Source organism: Amblyomma maculatum, chromosome 1, assembly GCF_055883805.1.
Source record: "Amblyomma maculatum isolate TAMU_Amacu chromosome 1, ASM5588380v1, whole genome shotgun sequence".
NCBI classification, from domain to species: domain Eukaryota; kingdom Metazoa; phylum Arthropoda; class Arachnida; order Ixodida; family Ixodidae; genus Amblyomma; species Amblyomma maculatum.
This window is the reverse complement of record NC_139344.1, coordinates 352,396,412-352,415,233: the sequence shown is the minus strand read 5'-3', so window position 1 is coordinate 352,415,233 and position 18,822 is coordinate 352,396,412. Positions and strand designations below refer to the sequence as shown.

Sequence of the window (18,822 nt, the reverse complement as noted above, 5' to 3'; positions counted from 1 at the left end):
GAGGAGCTGGCCAACCTAGAAAAGCAATAAACAGTCCACAGCCACTCCATTCTACAGCACATTCATTTGTGCATGCATGTTCTGTTACTGTTGCATTTAGGTAGAGCTGGCCTAGTGGATGTTGGCATTCATCACCATAGCTCCTTTGGAACACAGCAATTTGTATCTTTGTCTAACTCGATCATGCTGTTGACCCTAGGTACTACTGCTTTCTACTGCATGTGGCAGGCCTTCTTAGATTTAACGCGAACATTTGTTTTACATCTCATACAATCGCGTATGTTTGTTTTAACACCGCTCACCAAAATGGAGGGGAGGGGCAGAATTCATTATTGATAGAAAACTGATGCTTATCAGGAAGTCTAAAATGTATGCTTCTTGCATACTGTGCCTGGTACACAATACACCTATTGCATTTGAAGGTGGAACTTCAGAGTTTGGGTAGGTTGTAATGGCCAGATGACCTTAGTTCCATTGATATTCAGTAGCAAAAACTGGACAGCATCACATATTCCATGTTCTGCGCGGCTATTGTAATTTGCCCTCAGCGTAGTGCCTTATTCATTACGCCACGCGGACGGATGTGCACGACACGACGACACTACCTTTCCGGCGTATAAATTGAGCAAAAGTTCGCAGCCACTGATAAAAGGGAAATACGGGAAGCAACGCGACCTGTGCGCTCCGCGTACGCACCGTCTTTAAGACTGGCCACCGGCCCTTTTCATCGATGTGATAGGAGGGAACCTGTAGACTTCTGATCCGAAATCAGACGCCTTATCCATTAGGCCACGTGGACTGATTTGTTCCACCCTACCTTCCTAATGTGTAAAAACTACGCTATTGTTCGCAGCCTCCATTCAAAAAGAAAATGTGGGAAGCCACGTGCTTTGTGCGCGCCTCACGTGCCCTCTCGCTCTCCTCTTGGCTAAAGTGAGCTAGAATCTTGGCCTGCAGCACTGAAGGTTGGGCCGTGGGCTCAAAAGGTCGCCGAGAGCAACGGTCTTGAGGCCATCTAAGTGTAGCGCCCACAAATTGCTCATTGCTGACAGTAAATGTTTTGCAATCAAATCCAAATCCATCGCTAGCAAAGGATCAGGATACATGACAAAATAAAAATCAGGACGTCCGCGACAGGACTCGAACCTGCAGTCTTTTGATCCGAAGTAAGACGCCTTATCCATTAGGGCACGCCAACAAATTTGTACCGCCTTACCTTCCTAATGCATAAAACGTTACGCTAACGTTCGCAGCCTCTGATCAAAAGGAAAACGCGGGAAGCAACGTGCTTTGTGCGCCCCACGTGTCCTCTTTCGCTCTCCTCTTGGCTTGATACTGCACTGAGTTTTGAAGGCTGGGCCGTTTCCACCGATCGGAAAGCGGGAATGCACGGCTTAAAATAAAAATCAGGACGTCCGCGACAGGACTCGAACCTGCAGTCTTCTGATCCGAAGTCAGACGCCTTATCCATTAGGCCACGCGGACTTCTTTTTCTTTCTTTATTGCATGAATTGGTACAAATACATCAGTAAAAGATCGTGGTTGCCATGCCCCTTGGCTGACAACCGTGTCTAATGGACTTTCATTACCACAAGTTCGCCCATCAGACTCAAGACCTCCGCAGCGTCTTGCTGCTTCAAAATTTCTTTGTTTATACACTTGTTCAACAATATAATCACATACAAATCGTGCATCGACATCACAATGTCTATAAGCCATCCTACTCCTCCAAATACTGTGAAGGCCCGATAGCATGATGAGGTCATACTGAAAATCATCATTAACAGTTGACGCCACGTGGAATTCGGTACTAGGCCACGCGGGCGGATTTGAATTCCACCTTACCTTCCTAATGCATAAAACGTTACGCTAACGTTCGTGATCAAAAGGAAAACGCGGGAAGCAACGTGCTTTGTGCACCCCACGTGTCCTCTTTCGCTCTCCTCTTGGCTTGATGCTGCACTGAGTTTTGAAGGCTGGGCCGTTTCCACCGATGGGAAAGCAGGGATGCACGGCTTAAAATAAAAATCAGGACGTCCGCGACAGGACTCGAACCTGCAGTCTTCTCATCCGAAGTCAGACGCCTTATCCACTAGGCGACGCGGACGGATTTGTTCCACCTTACCTTCCTAATGCATAAAACGTTACGCTAACGTTCGCAGCCTCTGATCAGAAGGAAAACGCGGGAAGCAACGTGCTTTGTGCGCCCCACGTGTCCTGTTTCGCTCTCCTCTTGGCTTGATGCTGCACTGAGTTTTGAAGGCTGGGCCGTTTCCACCGATGGGAAAGCAGGGATGCACGGCTTAAAATAAAAATCAGGGCGTCCGCGACAGGACTCGAATCTGCAGTCTTCTGATCCGAAGTCAGACGCCTTATCCATTAGGCGCCGCGGACGGATTTGTTCCACCTTACCGTCTAATGCATAAAACGTTACACTAACGTTCGCAGCCTCTGATCAGAAGGAAAACGCGGGAAGCAACGTGCTTTGTGCGCCCCACGTGTCCTGTTTCGCTCTCCTCTTGGCTTGATGCTGCACTGAGTTTTGAAGGCTGGGCCGTTTCCACCGATGGGAAAGCAGGGATGCACGGCTTAAAATAAAAATCAGGACGTCCGCGACAGGACTCGAATCTGCAGTCTTCTGATCCGAAGTCAGACGCCTTATCCATTAGGCGACGCGGACGGATTTGTTCCACCTTACCGTCTAATGCATAAAACGTTACGCTAACGTTCGCAGCCTCTGATCAGAAGGAAAACGCGGGAAGCAACGTTCTTTGTGCGCCCCACGTGTCCTGTTTCGCTCTCCTCTTGGCTTGATGCTGCACTGAGTTTTGGAGGCTGGGTCGTTTCCACCGATGGGAAAGCAGGGATGCACGGCTTAAAATAAAAATCAGGACGTCCGCGACAGGACTCGAACCTGCAGTCTTCTGATCCGAAGTCAGACGCCTTATCCATTAGACGACGCGGACGGATTTGTTCCACCTTACCGTCTAATGCATAAAACGTTACGCTAACGTTCGCAGCCTCTGATCAGAAGGAAAACGCGGGAAGCAACGTGCTTTGTGCGCCCCACGTGTCCTCTTTCGCTCTCCTCTTGGCTTGATGCTGCACTGAGTTTCGAAGGCTGGGCCGTTTCCACCGATGGGAAAGCAGGGATACATGGCTTAAAATAAAAATCAGAACGTCCGCGACAGGACTCGAACCTGCAGTCTTCTGATCCGAAGTCAGACGCCTTATTCATTAGGCCACGCGGACGGAATTTCCCACCTTACCTTCTTAATGCATAAAACATTACGCTAACGTTCGCAGTCCCTGATCAAAAGGAAAGCGCGGGAAAGAACGTGCTTTGTGCGCCCCACGTGTCCTCTCTCCTCTTGGCTTGATGCTGCACTGAGTTTTGAAGGCTGGGCCGTTTCCACCGATGGGAAAGCAGGGATACGTGGCTTAAAATAAAAATCAGAACGTCCGCGACAGGACTCGAACCTGCAGTCTTCTGATCCTAAGTCAGACGCCTTATCCATTAGGCCACGCGGACGGAATTTCCCACCTTACCTTCTTAATGCATAAAACATTACGCTAACGTTCGCAGTCCCTGATCAAAAGGAAAGCGCGGGAAAGAACGTGCTTTGTGCGCCCCACGTGTCCTCTTTCGCTCTCCTCTTGGCTTGATGCTGCACTGAGTTTTGAAGGCTGGGCCGTTTCCACCGATGGGAAAGCAGGGATACATGGCTTAAAATAAAAATCAGAACGTCCGCGACTTGACTCGAACCTGCAGTCCTCTGATCCGAAGTCAGACGCCTTATTCATTAGGCCACGCGGACGGAATTTCCCACCTTACCTTCTTAATGCATAAAACATTACGCTAACGTTCGCAGTCCCTGATCAAAAGGAAAGCGCGGGAAAGAACGTGCTTTGTGCGCCCCACGTGTCCTCCTTCGCTCTCCTCTTGGCTTGATGCTGCACTGAGTTTTGAAGGCTGGGCCGTTTCCACCGATGGGAAAGCAGGGATACGTGGCTTAAAATAAAAATCAGAACGTCCGCGACAGGACTCGAACCTGCAGTCTTCTGATCCGAAGTCAGACGCCTTATCCATTAGGCCACGCGGACGGAATTTCCCACCTTACCTTCTTAATGCATAAAACATTACGCTAACGTTCGCAGTCCCCGATCAAAAGGAAAGCGCGGGAAAGAACGTGCTTTGTGCGCCCCACGTGTCCTCTTTCGCTCTCCTCTTGGCTTGATGCTGCACTGAGTTTTGAAGGCTGGGCCGTTTCCACCGATGGGAAAGCAGGGATACATGGCTTAAAATAAAAATCAGGACGTCCGCGACAGGACTCGAACCTGCAGTCTTCTGATCCGAAGTCAGACGCCTTATCCATTAGGCGACGCGGACGGATTTGTTCCACCTTACCGTCTAATGCATAAAACGTTACACTAACGTTCGCAGCCTCTGATCAGAAGGAAAACGCGGGAAGCAACGTGCTTTGTGCGCCCCACGTGTCCTGTTTCGCTCTCCTCTTGGCTTGATGCTGCACTGAGTTTTGAAGGCTGGGCCGTTTCCACCGATGGGAAAGCACGGATACATGGCTTAAAATAAAAATCAGGACGTCCGCGACAGGACTCGAAGTCAGACGCCTTATCCACTAGGCCACGCGGACGGGTTTGTTTCTCCCTACCTTCCTAATGTGGAAAAACTACGCTAGCGTTCGCAGGCTCCATTCAAAAACAAAAACAAAGCAAAAAAAAAAAAAACAATGCGGGAAGCAACTGCTTTGTGCGCCCCACGTGTCCTCTTTCGCTCTCCTCGTATCTTGTTGCTACACTGAGTTTTGAAGGCTGGGCCGTTTTCATCGCTAGCAAAGAAGGATGCATGGCTGAAAATAAAAATCAGCACTTCCGCGACAGAACTCGAGCGTACAGTCTTCTGACCCGAAGTCAGACGCTTTGTCCTTAATCCACGTGGACTTTTTGTTCTGTTTATTGCTATATGTACATAATTACAAAATATACAGTACGTATATATAGTTACAAGTTCACCAGGTCCTTTGCCGAACTTTAAAAATGGGGTCGTTTTATCTGACAACTCTTTCAACACCACAGTCTCCATCTTTCAACACATCATGGATTTTTACAATACTCTCAACAAAGTATTCATACACAGATCTCGTCCAAGTATCATAATGTCGATAATCCATAGCACTGCGCCTTATAAGGGTGCAGTCCCAAGAGGAATATGACATCATATGGTACTGCATGGTCGTGAACGGGAAAGAACCTTATACCTTGAGGGTTGCGGTGTAAGAGGAAGTTTCTTCCTACTGGTTCTCTGTAACACATCTTTAGAACTGCTCCACGCTGCATGCCTCCTGACGCCGAGACTCGAAGTGAGAACCAAGACGAAGATGAACCACCTTTGCAGACTGCAAAGTTGTTCGAAACAAGGTTTCGCCCACCAGGGCCACTGCGGGATTCACTGAGCATCTGTCAAGAGCACACCCCTAGAAAAGCCGAGCACCAGGCCTAAGGAGGCTTGTATCCATTTTTACCGGTGGGTATCCGGCGGTGGGATTCGAACTATAGCCACCTCCCGCAGCCGAGACGGACGCTCTAACTACCAAGTCTTCTACCCTACCTTCCTAATGCACAAAACGTTACGCTAACGTTCGCAGCCTCTGATCAGAAGGAAAACACGGGAAGCAACGTGCTTTGTGCGCCCCACGTGTCCTTCGCTCTCCTCTTGGCTTGATGCTGCACTGAGTTTTGAAGGCTGGGCCCTTTCCGTCGATGGGAAAGCAGGGATACACGGCTTAAAATAAAAATTAGCACGTCCGCGACAGGACTCAAACCTGCAGTCTTCTGATCCGAAGTCAGACGCCTTATCCATTAGGCCACGCGGACGGATTTTTTTTCCTGACATAGTATTTATTACACGTGGTTATGTACAGAAAAGGTTATGTACACTGGCTATTTACATAACACTCAGCCGTTGAGCTGCACAACAGAAAACAGAATTAAAAGGCAGGCAAAGATAAACACCGTGTCACCAGCGGAAACCAATCAGGTTGAAAGTCATTTCCATCATAAATGTGCTTCAATTGCAGCATCATTCTGCTAAAATGGAGTCTAGGTGGAACAACAGGTTCAGCGTTGCGATCCAACACGCGTGTCTTCCACAAGCTACAAGTCCAATAATGAAAAACATGTCTATGGTTCGTAATCAGATTGCGTAACAGCAAGATACCTTACACTGTACGAATTTAGAACAAAGTCTTTCTCTAGAGTTCTTTGCTGCACGTCCCAAAAGAGAATTGCGTCTTTGAAATCAATGAAACAGTGCTCAATTGTTTCAGGCACATCACACAGACGGCAGTTTACAGAAGATACAAAAATATTTTTCCTATGAATGGGTTAACAGGTAGAGCTTCGGTATGTAATTTAAAGAAAAATATTTTCATGCAAGGAGAAATCTGCATTTTACGCGCCCTCTTAAACACATCATGACCCTTACGACCACAGTATAAAGAACGATACAGTGGTGGCGTAAAAAGCATTGCTATCAATTCCTTCTATAGTATCTTGCGCGAAACAGAATAGAAGTACTCATTCGAGAATCGTACTGTCAAAAACCTCACCGAAGCATAAACTTCCTGCATAAATCCTAGTAACTGCGGGCGGTCAGTAAAATCTGAAGAAACCACTAAGTCGGGAAGCAGATTCATGAAATTAACTTCTAGGAATGTTCTAATAATCGGATGTGAACAATCACACACAAAAAAGAAGAAACGGGCAACTCATACAGATGCACTAAGTCGAGCCCTCCTGCACAAACAGGTCTGAATGGTTATCATATCGAATCGGTTCAAAATTTGATGACCAAATGAAAGTCGCAAATATTCGGTGAAAACGCTGGATGTAATGTCTAGCACAGTGGAGGACCTGAAGCATGTAAACTTTTGTCGCCAAGAACATGTTGCAGGCCTGAGCCCTACCGAAGATTGAGAGCCGATAGGGGAGAAATGTATTAGCATAACGGTGGACGACTGGAATTCGCTATTTCCAGTAATTTTCACTTCACTTAAATGCATGCAGTGGAACGCCCAGATATTTAGGGGGCACACATGACCATTCAACTCCTGCATATAGGGGCGGTGTTTGAGCACCACGAACCACACCAAAGGCCGGAACTCTTGGAGCGATTCATCTGAGTACCAGAAACAATGCCAAATTGTTCTATGCTGGATATAACTTTTTCTATGCTTGGTTTGTCAGTGCACAAAAACGCAAGATCATCCGCATATATGCAAGCACTTTAACCTCATTTCCAAGGAGCGGGAAGCCATGCATACTACTGTTATGTAAAACCTTCAGACAAAGTGGCTCCAAGTAAAGAGCAAAAAGCAGCGGAGACATCGGACAGCCTTGCTTCACAGTAGAGTTTATTGGTACGGGGGTTGATAGGTGGCTATTTACAATCATGCGAGTCGAACAATTCCTATAGCAAAGTTGCACCCTCTTCAGTACTACCGAACCAACATTCGCTCGCTCCAGAAGAGAAAACAGGAATGAATGACGAACTCGATCAAATGCTTTTGCGAGGTCGACCTGAAGTAAAGCAACTTGATCATGAGAGCAGGAGCACGATTCGAGGATTGTGCGCGCAATATCTACATTACTTTGAATAGCGCGGTCCTTCAAGCCGCACGTCTGGTGAGGGCCAATGAGAACCGACATTGCGAACTGTAGGCGATTTGATAAGATTTTGGCGAAAATCTTGTAATCCAGATTTGCCAGTGTGATTGGTCTATAGCCTTCCACTCAGCGTAATTTTTATTCATCAGTGCTGTTTGGAATTAGGACTGTGTGGCATTTCGTAAAAGTCTCGGGAAGGGCTTCTAGATCAAAACTCATTACGAAGACATCTAGCAGGATAAGGCAAGAACAGTCTTAAAAGCTTTGTAAAATTGGGAGGAAATGCCATCAGGACCAGGCGTTTTTGAGAGATGTAACTGATCAATTGCCATTTCTGCCTCCAGCTGTGTGAAAGAGCTACTAATTACCGAACAATCATCTTCTGATAAAGGGGTCAACAGGGATGTGAAACGCGAGATAATGTCAAAATTTCTCACAGGAGGAGTGACACTAAACAACACCGAGTAATAATCCACGAATGCGGACGTAATCTCCTTCGTACTCGTAACAAATGTGCCATTACGCATTAATTCCGGGATCAGCTTTGCAGTCGCATGATGTCGTTCTTCAAGCAAAGCTTGCCGCGTCGGGCTTTCGCAATGCAAAGCACGCTTGACACGAGATCGAATTAAGGCACCTCTGTATCTTTCCGCATCATGTATTTGTAATTCACTTTTGACACTAGCAATTTCGTCCGCATATGAGCCAGGGGATTCACATGCTAGTTCATACAGGTTATACAAGTTTTTGTTAAGTGCCTGCTCTCGATGGTTTCCAGTAGAAAGATTTAATTGAGCCAAGTTCAATTGCTATCGCACGTACTTCCTGCTTGAACATTTCCCAAGCGGCGAACAATGGTAGACTTCCAGAAAAACATGATTGGAGCTGTGAGCGCACACGAATGATAAATTCTTGGTCATTTACCAGCGATGAGTTTAACTTCCAAAGTTCCCACTGCGGCCTAAACTTCGAATGGTCATTGCCACCGAGCCGGGCCACTACCATGCAATGATCAGAAAACGAAACCGGTAAAGTTTCGCATACAAGCCCGCGGGAAACTAATGTACAAGATGCATAAATCCGGTCTAGACGAGCGTGAGAATGCCCCTGAATGTGGGTGAATGATCTATAAGCCCGGCAAGACACCCCTGTATCAACCATGCAGTCCTGCATCTTCTGTAACACGGAACAAAAGTTCACCGCTTCTGTCACTGCGTGCGTCTGGCCTAGAACGATCTATGGGGTTGCAAACACAGTTGAAGTCGCCCATTAGCACAAGATGTCGGTCACAGTCAAGTAAGCTGGCTATGTGTTCAAAGAAACTTATGCGCTGAGTCACAGTATTGAAAGCATAAACGTTAATTATCCGCCATGGCTTCCTAAAGAGTAGAAGATCGCAACATATCAACCGGCCCTCGGCGTCGATATTATAAGTTAGGCCAGAACAAGGCAGTGTCTTTCGCAGAAACAGAAAACAACCTGCAGACAGGCCCACAGCATGTGCAACAATGACATTAAAATCTGCCAAAAATGACTGTAACGCCCTCTCAGTCTCTTCCTCGCTCTCTATCTTCGTCTCTTGGACTGCCACAATATCTAGACGCCTGCTGTGCAAAAGTCGGTGAAGTTGCATTTGTCCCTGGCGAGACCTAAGACCCCATACATTGAGAGTTGCAAACACTATCTCTTATAGACCGCCATGGCGACAGCACATAGTTCTGCCTACAATTCCATTTGCCTGTCGGAAGACGGCGAAGCCGCCTCCGAATCACCGCCAGGCCTAATCGACCGCGAACGCCGGCACTTCCCTTTGTGCTTCGACGCTCCACCGCGACGGCGATGCTTGTTGCCAGCTTGATCGTCCTCCTCACTGGACTCGGAGGCACATGATGCACGACGTTTCAAGACTGGCTCGTCGGCAGCAGCGAGCCCGTCGGCCACCGGAACCGGGCACTGGTCTGGACGTTGTTGCACAGCAACGGCTACAGGGGTCACAATATCCGTAGAGGCACTCGCTGGGTGTTCAGGAACAAGTGGTGGCTCGTCGGCGGTTGGTTACTTGTCAAAAGCTTGACACGACATCTCGTCCAAGGCTGAGACGCTGCGTTGTTCACATTGCCCTCGGACGCATGAGCAGTATTTTCTTCCTAAGTAGCCCGTGGAATGGCACTTGAAAACTCGGCCACAACGCCGGCAGGAAGGTCGCCAGACGCATCAATTATCTCAGAGGCGTCCATGATGTGCTCCCGTAATGCATCGTCAGGAGGCCGGACTCTGTGCCTAAGCTTGTCCGCGTATGTAACCACCCACTCCTCCGCTGTGTGGCTGAAACGCCGGCAATCTTCGCAACGTGGCATACGGCAGTGCCGACGAATGTATCCTACACGGTTGCAGCGGAGGCAGAGAGGTGGTCGGCCAGGCATCAAAACGAAGCTCTGCACTCCACACACAGTTAGCTGATGTGGAATGTCACCAACGCTAACCCCTTCGGCAAGAGTCAGAGTCACATCTCGGCTGAGCGTCTTCATCTGTTCAATGTCGGCAACTTTCCAGTTTTCCCTCGAAATCGAGGTGACTTTGCCATAAGCTTGTAGAGCCTCACGAATAAAGGAGTCATCTGAGCGTTCAGGCAGCCAGAGAAGTTTCGCCTTTACTTCCTTCAGTTCCGGACCCACAACAACACAGCGACAGTTCTTAACCAATAAATCTCCACATGAGACTAGTCTTCCTTTAGAGTGCGCCTATTTACATGTAACCATTCAGACATGCGACATTTGAAATTGTCCGATAGCGCTTATTTCTTCCAAATCCACTACGTTCCGAAGGGCGTCTGATGTCTTGGGCACGGTAGGGGCGGCCGGCGAGGTCAGCATATAGAAAAACAGAGTCGACGACAAGCTTATCAGTTGGGAAACGGGGAAGGACAACATGGTAATTATTACTGCTGGAATTAACCTGAGCAGTATTTCGGCCAGAGGCCAATTGAACCTTCGTAGCGGAGAGCATCGTGAAACGCTATCCACACGGTATGGCGTCTTCGTCGTTCTCCCTACCACTCCGCGGGTCGTGAAGCGCTTCTCATAATTCCGCTTGTGTCTAGGCCACGCGGACGAATTTGTTCCGCCCTACCTTCCTAATGTGTAAAACAATACGCTAACGTTCGCAGCCTGCATTCAAAATGAAAATGCGGGAAGCAACGCTCTTTGTGCGCCCCACGTACCTTGTGTCGCTGTCCTCGTGGCTTGGCTTGATGCTGCTCTGAATTTTGAAGGCTGGGCCATTTACATCGATGGGAAAGAAGGGACACATCGCTGAAAATGAAAATTAGCACGTCCGCGACAGGACTCGAACCTGCAGTCTTCTGATCCGAAGTCAGATGCCTTAGCCATTAGGCCACGCAGATTTTTTTTTTATTATTGCATTTGGACAGAGGACATCAACAAAAAATAAAACGTGCCAGCAGCACTTGCACTGACACAAGTTAAAATTTCTTCAGCTCAACCAAATCATCAAGCACATTTAGCCATGTTGGCTGCTCAGGTAGTGTCAGATACACTTCCCTGAGGCGTACAGCACTTTCAATGAAATGCTCGCGTACAGATCTCACTACAACATCAGCATTGCTGAGTTGTGTTCTTGTTTTCCATAAACTATGGAGGCCAAGGAGCATAAATGTATCATAAGGAATGTCTCCTTTTTCTACCGGTAGAAATCTAATGCCATAAGGATGTAACGGTAAATCTTTCTTTATTGTTCGTTTAAGCACATCCCAGAAAGAAATGACATCCCAGTAATATAAAAACATGTGATATATAGCTTCCGGTTTTTTGCATAAAAAAGCAATTTGTCGACCAAGGAACAATGAGGCCTTTATCTTGCATCCATGTTTTTACCGACAGTGTGCCGATGTGAAATTTAAAAAAGAAGGTTTTTAAAGATGGATATACTGGCATTATGTTAACTCCTTTGAGCACAACTGCTCCTGGACCTCCACAGTTTGGCAAACGGTACATGGGTACAGGGAGCATTGTTTCCAGTAGATCTTAAGATTTTAGGTCCCTGGCCACGGCGATCGTCTGCGTTGAAGGCCTCCCAGGCACTGCTCAGCTTTATGAGAAGCACAGGCCTAATCGAAAGACTATATGAGTTTGCTATGACATGACTGTGACGTGATGTGATGTGGCGTGTCTGTTATGTGACTGTACTAACTTCAACTATCCCTCTCTCACGACTTTTATATCCACTCATCCCCTTCCCCCAGTGCAGGGTTGCAAACCGGTTGCTTTTACTGGTTAACCTCCCTGCCTTTCCTCCTCGTCTTCCTCCTTCTCCTTTACAGAGCTTTTTTCTAGTGACTTCGGAGTATTGAAAATCGCACCTCTAACATTCTGTACGCAAGAACAACTTCCCTCAAATACCATCTAACGGCACCAAGCATTTCATGAAGCGACCATACGATGAACCCTGGAAGCAATCTACATGAACGTATTTGCATAAATGTGCGAATAAGTATACATCATTCTGATCACGAAGAAACAAAAACGCGAAACGATTTGTCGTATACATAAATGCGCTAGGCCGAAACCACCTTTCTTCACTGGCAAGAGTTAGTTTGTTCGGCTGGTCCTTTCCCATATCGATGCCCAAATGAAAGCAGCAAACACCCGGTGGATCTTCTGGATACTGATCCGCGAGGCGCACAACACATTCATGATGAACCGAATCTTGGAAATAAGAAATAGGTTACACACAGTGGCTCGGGAGAACATTGACAGTTGTCCCTCTTGCCAAGCATTCGCCTTTTCCTTTGCTATTGTCACCTTTTCATTCCAGTATGGTTCCGGGTTGCTATAACATTCCAGTGGCACACCACGATACGTAGTTGGAATAGTACACCATCGAAGTTGGGAGTAGTAGTCGGGCGTTTCATCCCAGTCTCCATGCCAGAACCCATAACTCTTATCCCAATTTATTTGCGCCCCTGTGCATTTGTAAAACCTTTCCGCAACAGCCGTAGCTTCAAGGACGCTCTCTTTACTTGAGAAAAACACAGCCACATCATTGGCATACGCCAAGAATTTTACTTGTGCTGAAAGTAACGTGAAGCCCGTTATGGTTGATCAGAATTAAGAATAGCCTGACAAAGTGGCTCGATATATACTGCGAACAGCAGGGGCGATACAGGATATCCCTTTCTGACTGACGAACGCACGTGCAGGCTTTCCGTGAGGTCTCCATTAACAATGATGCGTGTTGTCCATTATAACGCTGCCCACATTAGTATGATCCAGGAAGGTGAAAAGAACATCATGCGACACGTGATCAAAGTCCTTTGCGAGATCTAACTGCATCATTGCCACCCTGTTGCCTAATGCATCGCAACATTCTAGCACACTACACGCTGTGTGTATATTAGTGGCGATGCTCCGACTCTTGATGCCGAAAGTTTGATGATTACCTAGCTACTAACATATATATTTATGACGCCTTGAATACGTTTTGCCACAATCTTCATGAATATCTTATAGCCCACGTTGGTAAGGCTTATCGGGCAATAAGAGCCTACCAAGAGTCGTTTTCCTTGGTCGTCAGTGTTTCGTATCAGCGCAATATATGCGATGTAGGGAAGGACAATGACATACGTTTTTTTTCTCGTTAGTCTCTACAACAACTTGCAGCAGTATCTGTGCTATGGCGGCTTTGAAATGTTTATAAAAGGCTGCTCTTAAACCATCAGGTCCGGGTGTGCTTTACCTAATGGCAGTTCATCTATAGCGTCCTCAAATTCTTTAAGCAAAATTGGCTGCTAAAGGCGAACTTCGTCATCGAGCTTTGGCATAAAGACTTTTTTTTAGGCCACACGGCTTTGCTGTCATAACGCCCGCCATTTGTTTTCCCTTGGAGCAGCAAATGGTGGCGACCTATAAAGAACTAGATGTTTCATTAATTACCGTGGCTTCGTTGCTGAACATAATTTTTACCTGTACAAATCTGGCCTGCCAGTCTCGCCTTTTTTCTCGATCTATACTGAGCCCAAAACTACGGATGTTACCTCTGTTCTGTAATCGTTTCACTTCCTATAGGAGGCAGCTTCTAGAAATGTTGCTTGAACAGCTCTACCTAGTTTTACATGCTAGGGTTCTGCAGTCCCTTGGGATTATTCAGGGGCGACCTACAGATCTAGAGGCTTCGTTAATTACCGTGGCTTCGTTGCTAAACTTAATTTTTATATGTACAAGCCTGGCTTGCCAGTCATCCCTTTTTGATTTTTCTCTACTGAGCCCAAAACTACTGATGCTACTGCTGCCCTGTCATCGCTTCACTTCCTATAGGAGGCGCCTTCTAGAAATGTCGCTTGAACAACTCGACCTGGTCTTAAATGCTAGGGTTTTGCACTCCCTTGGGGATATGCAGTTTTGACAAGCTAACAATAACGAGGGCTTCGCTATATAAGATGATATTTCAAGATCAAAACAGCTTCTTCGTTAAAATAGTTATTTAGTACTCATGCACATCATGCTCGCGATAATTTTTGTTTTCAAGACAACGTCTTTCAAGTCGGGATCACTTTCCTAGTTGAATTAGTAATCAATCTCCCAGAGGTCAATGCAACCGCCGTTTGCTGCAGAAAGTGAATCTTAAGGACACAGGGTTGATACACATACACTTGGAAGCTCATCTCTCTGTATGTATGTATGTATGTATGTATGTATGTATGTATGTATGTATGTATGTATGTATGTATGTATGTATGTATGTATGTATGTATGTATGTATGTATGTATGTATGTATGTATGTATGTATGTATGTATGTATGTATGTATGTATGTATGCATGCATGCATGCATGCATGTATGTATGTATGTATGTATGTATGTATGTATGTATGTATGTATGTATGTATGTATGTATGTATGTATGTATGTATGTATGTATGTATGTATGTATGTATGTATGTATGTATGTATGTATGTATGTATGTGTGCGCGCGCGCGCGTGTGTGTGCGCGTGTGTGCGTGCGGGCGGGTGCGCACGAGTATTATGTGCGACTGAATCCCGTTTCACTTCTTTTCATCATCATCAGGAGCAGCGTGTCACGCTTACTGCCAGACATTCATTAAAACGCCTCCCTCATCTCTCCCGTACCTTTTACATTAACAACGAGGAAACCTTAGTGACAATAAGGAGTCTGCCATCCTAGCCTTGGTCAATATTTCGTTGTGAGTATGCATGTACGTGCCATTTTCCTTGCGAGGACAATACTGACAATAATGGGTTGTTACGGATTATAAGGCAAGTAAAAGAACAAAGCAAGGTCATGGCCATTCGTCACCAATCACAACCAAGTCGAAAAAACGGCACGGTCATGCCAGGAGTACGACAAAATGTTTTATGGTTTTGAAAGAGATACAGATTTCCTTGTATTTTTGCATTCTCTTATAGTTATGTATACCTTTCAAAGCACCTTTCGCAGTTATGTAGTAGTTTTCTGCAACGGCTACAAAGAATTCTGTAGTACTTTAAAAGTTTACTATCACTAAAGGTTCATGGCCAAAAATACTACACATCTATGGTGACAGCATAATAGTGTATATATATATTTTTTTCTTTTTCGACGGAGTAAGGCGCGATAGCATATTGCAGATGGGCTTGCAATTTTTTTTGTCGTTGTGAAACAGTTCTCAGATGCACACCGGCTGCATTTGCCATATATCAAACATCGAATGTCGTAGGCATCGAAATAGGAACACAAGTGAGTTTTATCGCACAGGATGAATTTGGGTGCACCAATGACCCGACGGAGAGTGGTAGGCCAAAGTCTCTTTTCACTATAATTTCACTCCGAAGAAGCCGAGCACAAGGCAATGGGAGAGCGTGTACATAGCACAAAAATTAAGTACCCTGAGATCTTGGGGATCGAACCCGACCCATTCCTCAAGAGAGATGGACGCTTATAGCACTAGGTCATCCCTACAGCATTTCTCGCTCATCTGTTTGCAAGCGTGCAAATATAGAAATTCGTGCAGGCAGCGCATTAGCGTTGTATAGCATGAGTTGAAGTGAACAGATAGGTGCATTTTTTATTTTATTGTTTTACGGGCGAAAGCTACAGACAGTTCTGGTCATCGCACAGCACCGTAGGTAAAGTTTTGCTTAAAATAAAACCGGAAAAGTGTTTCTCACTGGGAGAGTGAGGAGATGGTCGAAGATTTGAGGTCGTGGGGGCAGTGCTGCAGCTTAATAAGAGAATAATTTCAGAAGCAACATTTGTGTCAGTTCTGGAATGACAAGCAAGCGTTTACTCGTTGTAATGGTACCAAAAATATATCTCAAAAGCATGAGATTTGTGCTTGATGTGAGCTTACCAAGCCCGCCTGTTTTTCAGAAAATATACTCTTAGTCAACGAGATTGTACGTGGCATATGTATCACACGGATATCGTCCACGGAAGTAAATAGTGGCTACGCACAGCCAGGAGGCAAGGATTCAGATAAAAAAAAAAAAAACACACACACACACAAGGGTTACCTTAGTTAACCAGAATCAAGAATGTGAAAAAGGAAGGAGAAATTAGACACTGCATTCTGCCCAAAACTGCAGGTTGTAAAAGACTGCAGAACTTAAATAGAGAGAGAGAGAGAGAGAGAGAGAGAGAGAGAGAGGGGGGGGGGCCATGCTGCGTGTAATATTTTTCACTCTTTATTATTTCGTTGCTGAACAATACTTGAAAATAAACATTGTCCCTCCTTAGCGATTTTAAGAATTTCCAACCGGGAAAATTCCACATCACAATTAAATTTTTGTAGGGGGATTGCGCGTCCCATCATCCAATTCCTTTTCTCAGTGAAATAATATTTTCTCTCCTTCTGGGTGTCTGTTATAATAGTTCCCCGGCAGTGGAATTCAAATTTCGCGCCGAGAATCTTGGATTTAGAAATCTCCCGACTTGTTGCCTCGAGCTCGTGACGTTAACACACGCACAAAAAAAGAACGGCTTGCCACCGTAGTGAAGTGTATGGCGATGTGGCGTTGCCTCACGGATCCGCGCCCAAATGCGGTGTCCACACATGCGGTTAGCTTTTGCGTTACGGCAAAGGCTGTAATTCGACCAAACAAGCTGTATACGCTTCGCATAAAACGGTTCGCTTTTCTCGTTTTTTTTTTTTCTCTAGGAATCGCAATAGTTGTAAGACAAGATGGACAGAAACGGCCATTAAAGAGAGAAAACAACAACGCAGAGCTGTGTGTCCCAAACTCTCTTTAGTTACGCTTGATTGCTTTCTCCCAAGCAGCTGAATAAAGTCGCATGTCGCTCCAGACTCCTCCTTGCTTTGAGGTCCTCTTATGATGGCATCGCACTAACTTCGATGCTTTAATTTATTTCCTGGAACGAACAAGCGAATAAAAAAGCCAGCTGGCGGTTAATGTTCTCACCACCTAATGCTTTCAACCAAATGCTCATTGTGGGTCCGAGTAGATCCCATAATATGCCGCAATCTGAACAAGATGTCTTTGCCACCGAGTTCATGCCTCTCCTGGGAGCTCCGTGGACGTAAAAAATTTACCCTGGAATGCTTTTGTGCGACAGGCGTGGCCAGCAGCGCTTGGTTATTTTACAGCGGTAATTATAAAGGCGAAAAGTAAGCGGCTTGGCAGCTATAGAAGGAGTCCATTTGCCAAATGTAATCAAGATCAATATAATGGACATGTTCCTTATCGCATTTACCGAGTTAAGAATTACTAATTACCCATGTTAGCGATATATACTATAAAAATGCAATGGTAGAAATCTGGGCGGACAGAACAGCAATGAGGCTGCTGCGAAGTTAGTGTAATGCACGAGGACTAGTGCTACGCCTGGCTTCTTTGCTGTAGCCACCGAAACTTCGTTGCATTTCAGCTGGAAGACGCTTAGCCCATCTCCGAAGTCGAACCGAAAGCATGAAACGCGCGGACGACCTTCTCGAAATTCACTTCGCTTTTACGCTTGTGTCCTTCAGTCATTCTTCCCGTTTAATACGGTCTCAGTTCTGATGCTCTCCTTGTGTCCGTGCCGAACCGGCCTTTTCAGATACGTGTTGATGTAGAAGTTGACAAACAAGCAAAGTATGAGGAACGTCTGAGCGTTGCCCAGTAGGATCAGATGCTTCGGAAATCCGCAGTCCACGAACAACGGTATGGACATGTGTATCATGATAATGACGAACTGCACAATCTGCAAGGTGGTGAGGTATTTCTTCCACCAGAGGTACTTTTGCATAGCAGGACCAAAGGTTGCCAGGAAGTAGTAAAAGTACATGATGACATGGACGAACACGTTCAGACACGTCCCCAGGGCGGGCTGGCCTTCGGGCGCGAAGAGTGTGAAATACCAGCAGTTGACCACCACGATGGTGTGGTGTAGGACGTGCAGATGGGTGATGTGGGTGAACTTCTTGCGGAGCACGAAGAACACGGTGTCGAGCAGGTCCATGTAACGAGAAATGGTGAACATCCAGCCCGTGCGGTAGAACTCGCGCATTTCGTCGGTCGTGAAGCCTGTTATGCCCTGACACCACAGATTGTAGTGGCCGCCCGGAAGATAGGTGAACCGCAGCACTACATAGAGGAACCTCACGTTGATTAGTACTAGGGCCAGGTTGTAGATACGCACGATGTTTAAAATCCGAAAGGGCTCGCGATTCTTCATCCAGCGTGGTCCGGCGACCTTGACGAAGTACAGGTAGCTGGCCAGCAGCGTCAACACGAACAGAGGGTTCATCACAAGCGGGTAGTCCCGCGTCCTGGGGTCACCCATTTGGCGGATCTGGTGCGAAAGCTCGAAGGGGTTCAGGCTGTATTTCATGACGGCTGAGTCGGTGGTGATTTTTCGATCTGAGGAGGCTCTGGAAAAGAAAAGTAGATTAAAATATCGGTAAGAAGATGACCCCTTGGTGAAAGCACTTAACGAAGTAATAAAGTCACAATATGAAAGGGTATCTATCAAGCAAGAAGACATGATCTTTTCATTGTAATTAGCAAGGTATTCAGACAGCTGGATTGAGAAAAGTTGGCAATAAGACTTTATGAAGAACACCTTAGTAAGTTGCGATTATCTGATGACATTTCTCTGCTCTGTAACTCGGGGGATGAAC

The 18,822-nt window shown here is 46.2% G+C and overlaps 10 non-coding genes and 1 pseudogene across 10 annotated transcripts; all 11 read right to left on the bottom strand.

The window, feature by feature from the left end:
- Nucleotides 1-1,412: 1,412 nt before the first annotated feature.
- On the bottom strand, nucleotides 1,413-1,485 carry TRNAR-UCG (transfer RNA arginine (anticodon UCG)). The gene has a single exon. It is a non-coding gene; the product is annotated as a tRNA-Arg (tRNA).
- Nucleotides 1,486-2,034: 549 nt separating this feature from the next.
- On the bottom strand, nucleotides 2,035-2,107 carry TRNAR-UCG (transfer RNA arginine (anticodon UCG)). Its single transcript has one exon. It is a non-coding gene; the product is annotated as a tRNA-Arg (tRNA).
- Nucleotides 2,108-2,607: 500 nt separating this feature from the next.
- Nucleotides 2,608-2,680, bottom strand: TRNAR-UCG (transfer RNA arginine (anticodon UCG)). The gene has a single exon. It is a non-coding gene; the product is annotated as a tRNA-Arg (tRNA).
- A 213-nt stretch (nucleotides 2,681-2,893) lies between these two features.
- Nucleotides 2,894-2,966, bottom strand: TRNAR-UCG (transfer RNA arginine (anticodon UCG)). The gene has a single exon. It is a non-coding gene; the product is annotated as a tRNA-Arg (tRNA).
- A 213-nt stretch (nucleotides 2,967-3,179) lies between these two features.
- TRNAR-UCG (transfer RNA arginine (anticodon UCG)) lies at nucleotides 3,180-3,252 on the bottom strand. The gene has a single exon. It is a non-coding gene; the product is annotated as a tRNA-Arg (tRNA).
- A 207-nt stretch (nucleotides 3,253-3,459) lies between these two features.
- Nucleotides 3,460-3,532, bottom strand: TRNAL-UAG (transfer RNA leucine (anticodon UAG)). The gene has a single exon. It is a non-coding gene; the product is annotated as a tRNA-Leu (tRNA).
- A 499-nt stretch (nucleotides 3,533-4,031) lies between these two features.
- TRNAR-UCG (transfer RNA arginine (anticodon UCG)) lies at nucleotides 4,032-4,104 on the bottom strand. Its single transcript has one exon. It is a non-coding gene; the product is annotated as a tRNA-Arg (tRNA).
- Nucleotides 4,105-4,317: 213 nt separating this feature from the next.
- On the bottom strand, nucleotides 4,318-4,390 carry TRNAR-UCG (transfer RNA arginine (anticodon UCG)). The gene has a single exon. It is a non-coding gene; the product is annotated as a tRNA-Arg (tRNA).
- Nucleotides 4,391-5,822: 1,432 nt separating this feature from the next.
- Nucleotides 5,823-5,895, bottom strand: TRNAR-UCG (transfer RNA arginine (anticodon UCG)). The gene has a single exon. It is a non-coding gene; the product is annotated as a tRNA-Arg (tRNA).
- Nucleotides 5,896-11,016: 5,121 nt separating this feature from the next.
- On the bottom strand, nucleotides 11,017-11,089 carry TRNAR-UCG (transfer RNA arginine (anticodon UCG)). Its single transcript has one exon. It is a non-coding gene; the product is annotated as a tRNA-Arg (tRNA).
- Nucleotides 11,090-17,684: 6,595 nt separating this feature from the next.
- On the bottom strand, nucleotides 17,685-18,533 carry LOC146207779 (very long chain fatty acid elongase AAEL008004 pseudogene; annotated as a pseudogene).
- Nucleotides 18,534-18,822: the final 289 nt, after the last annotated feature.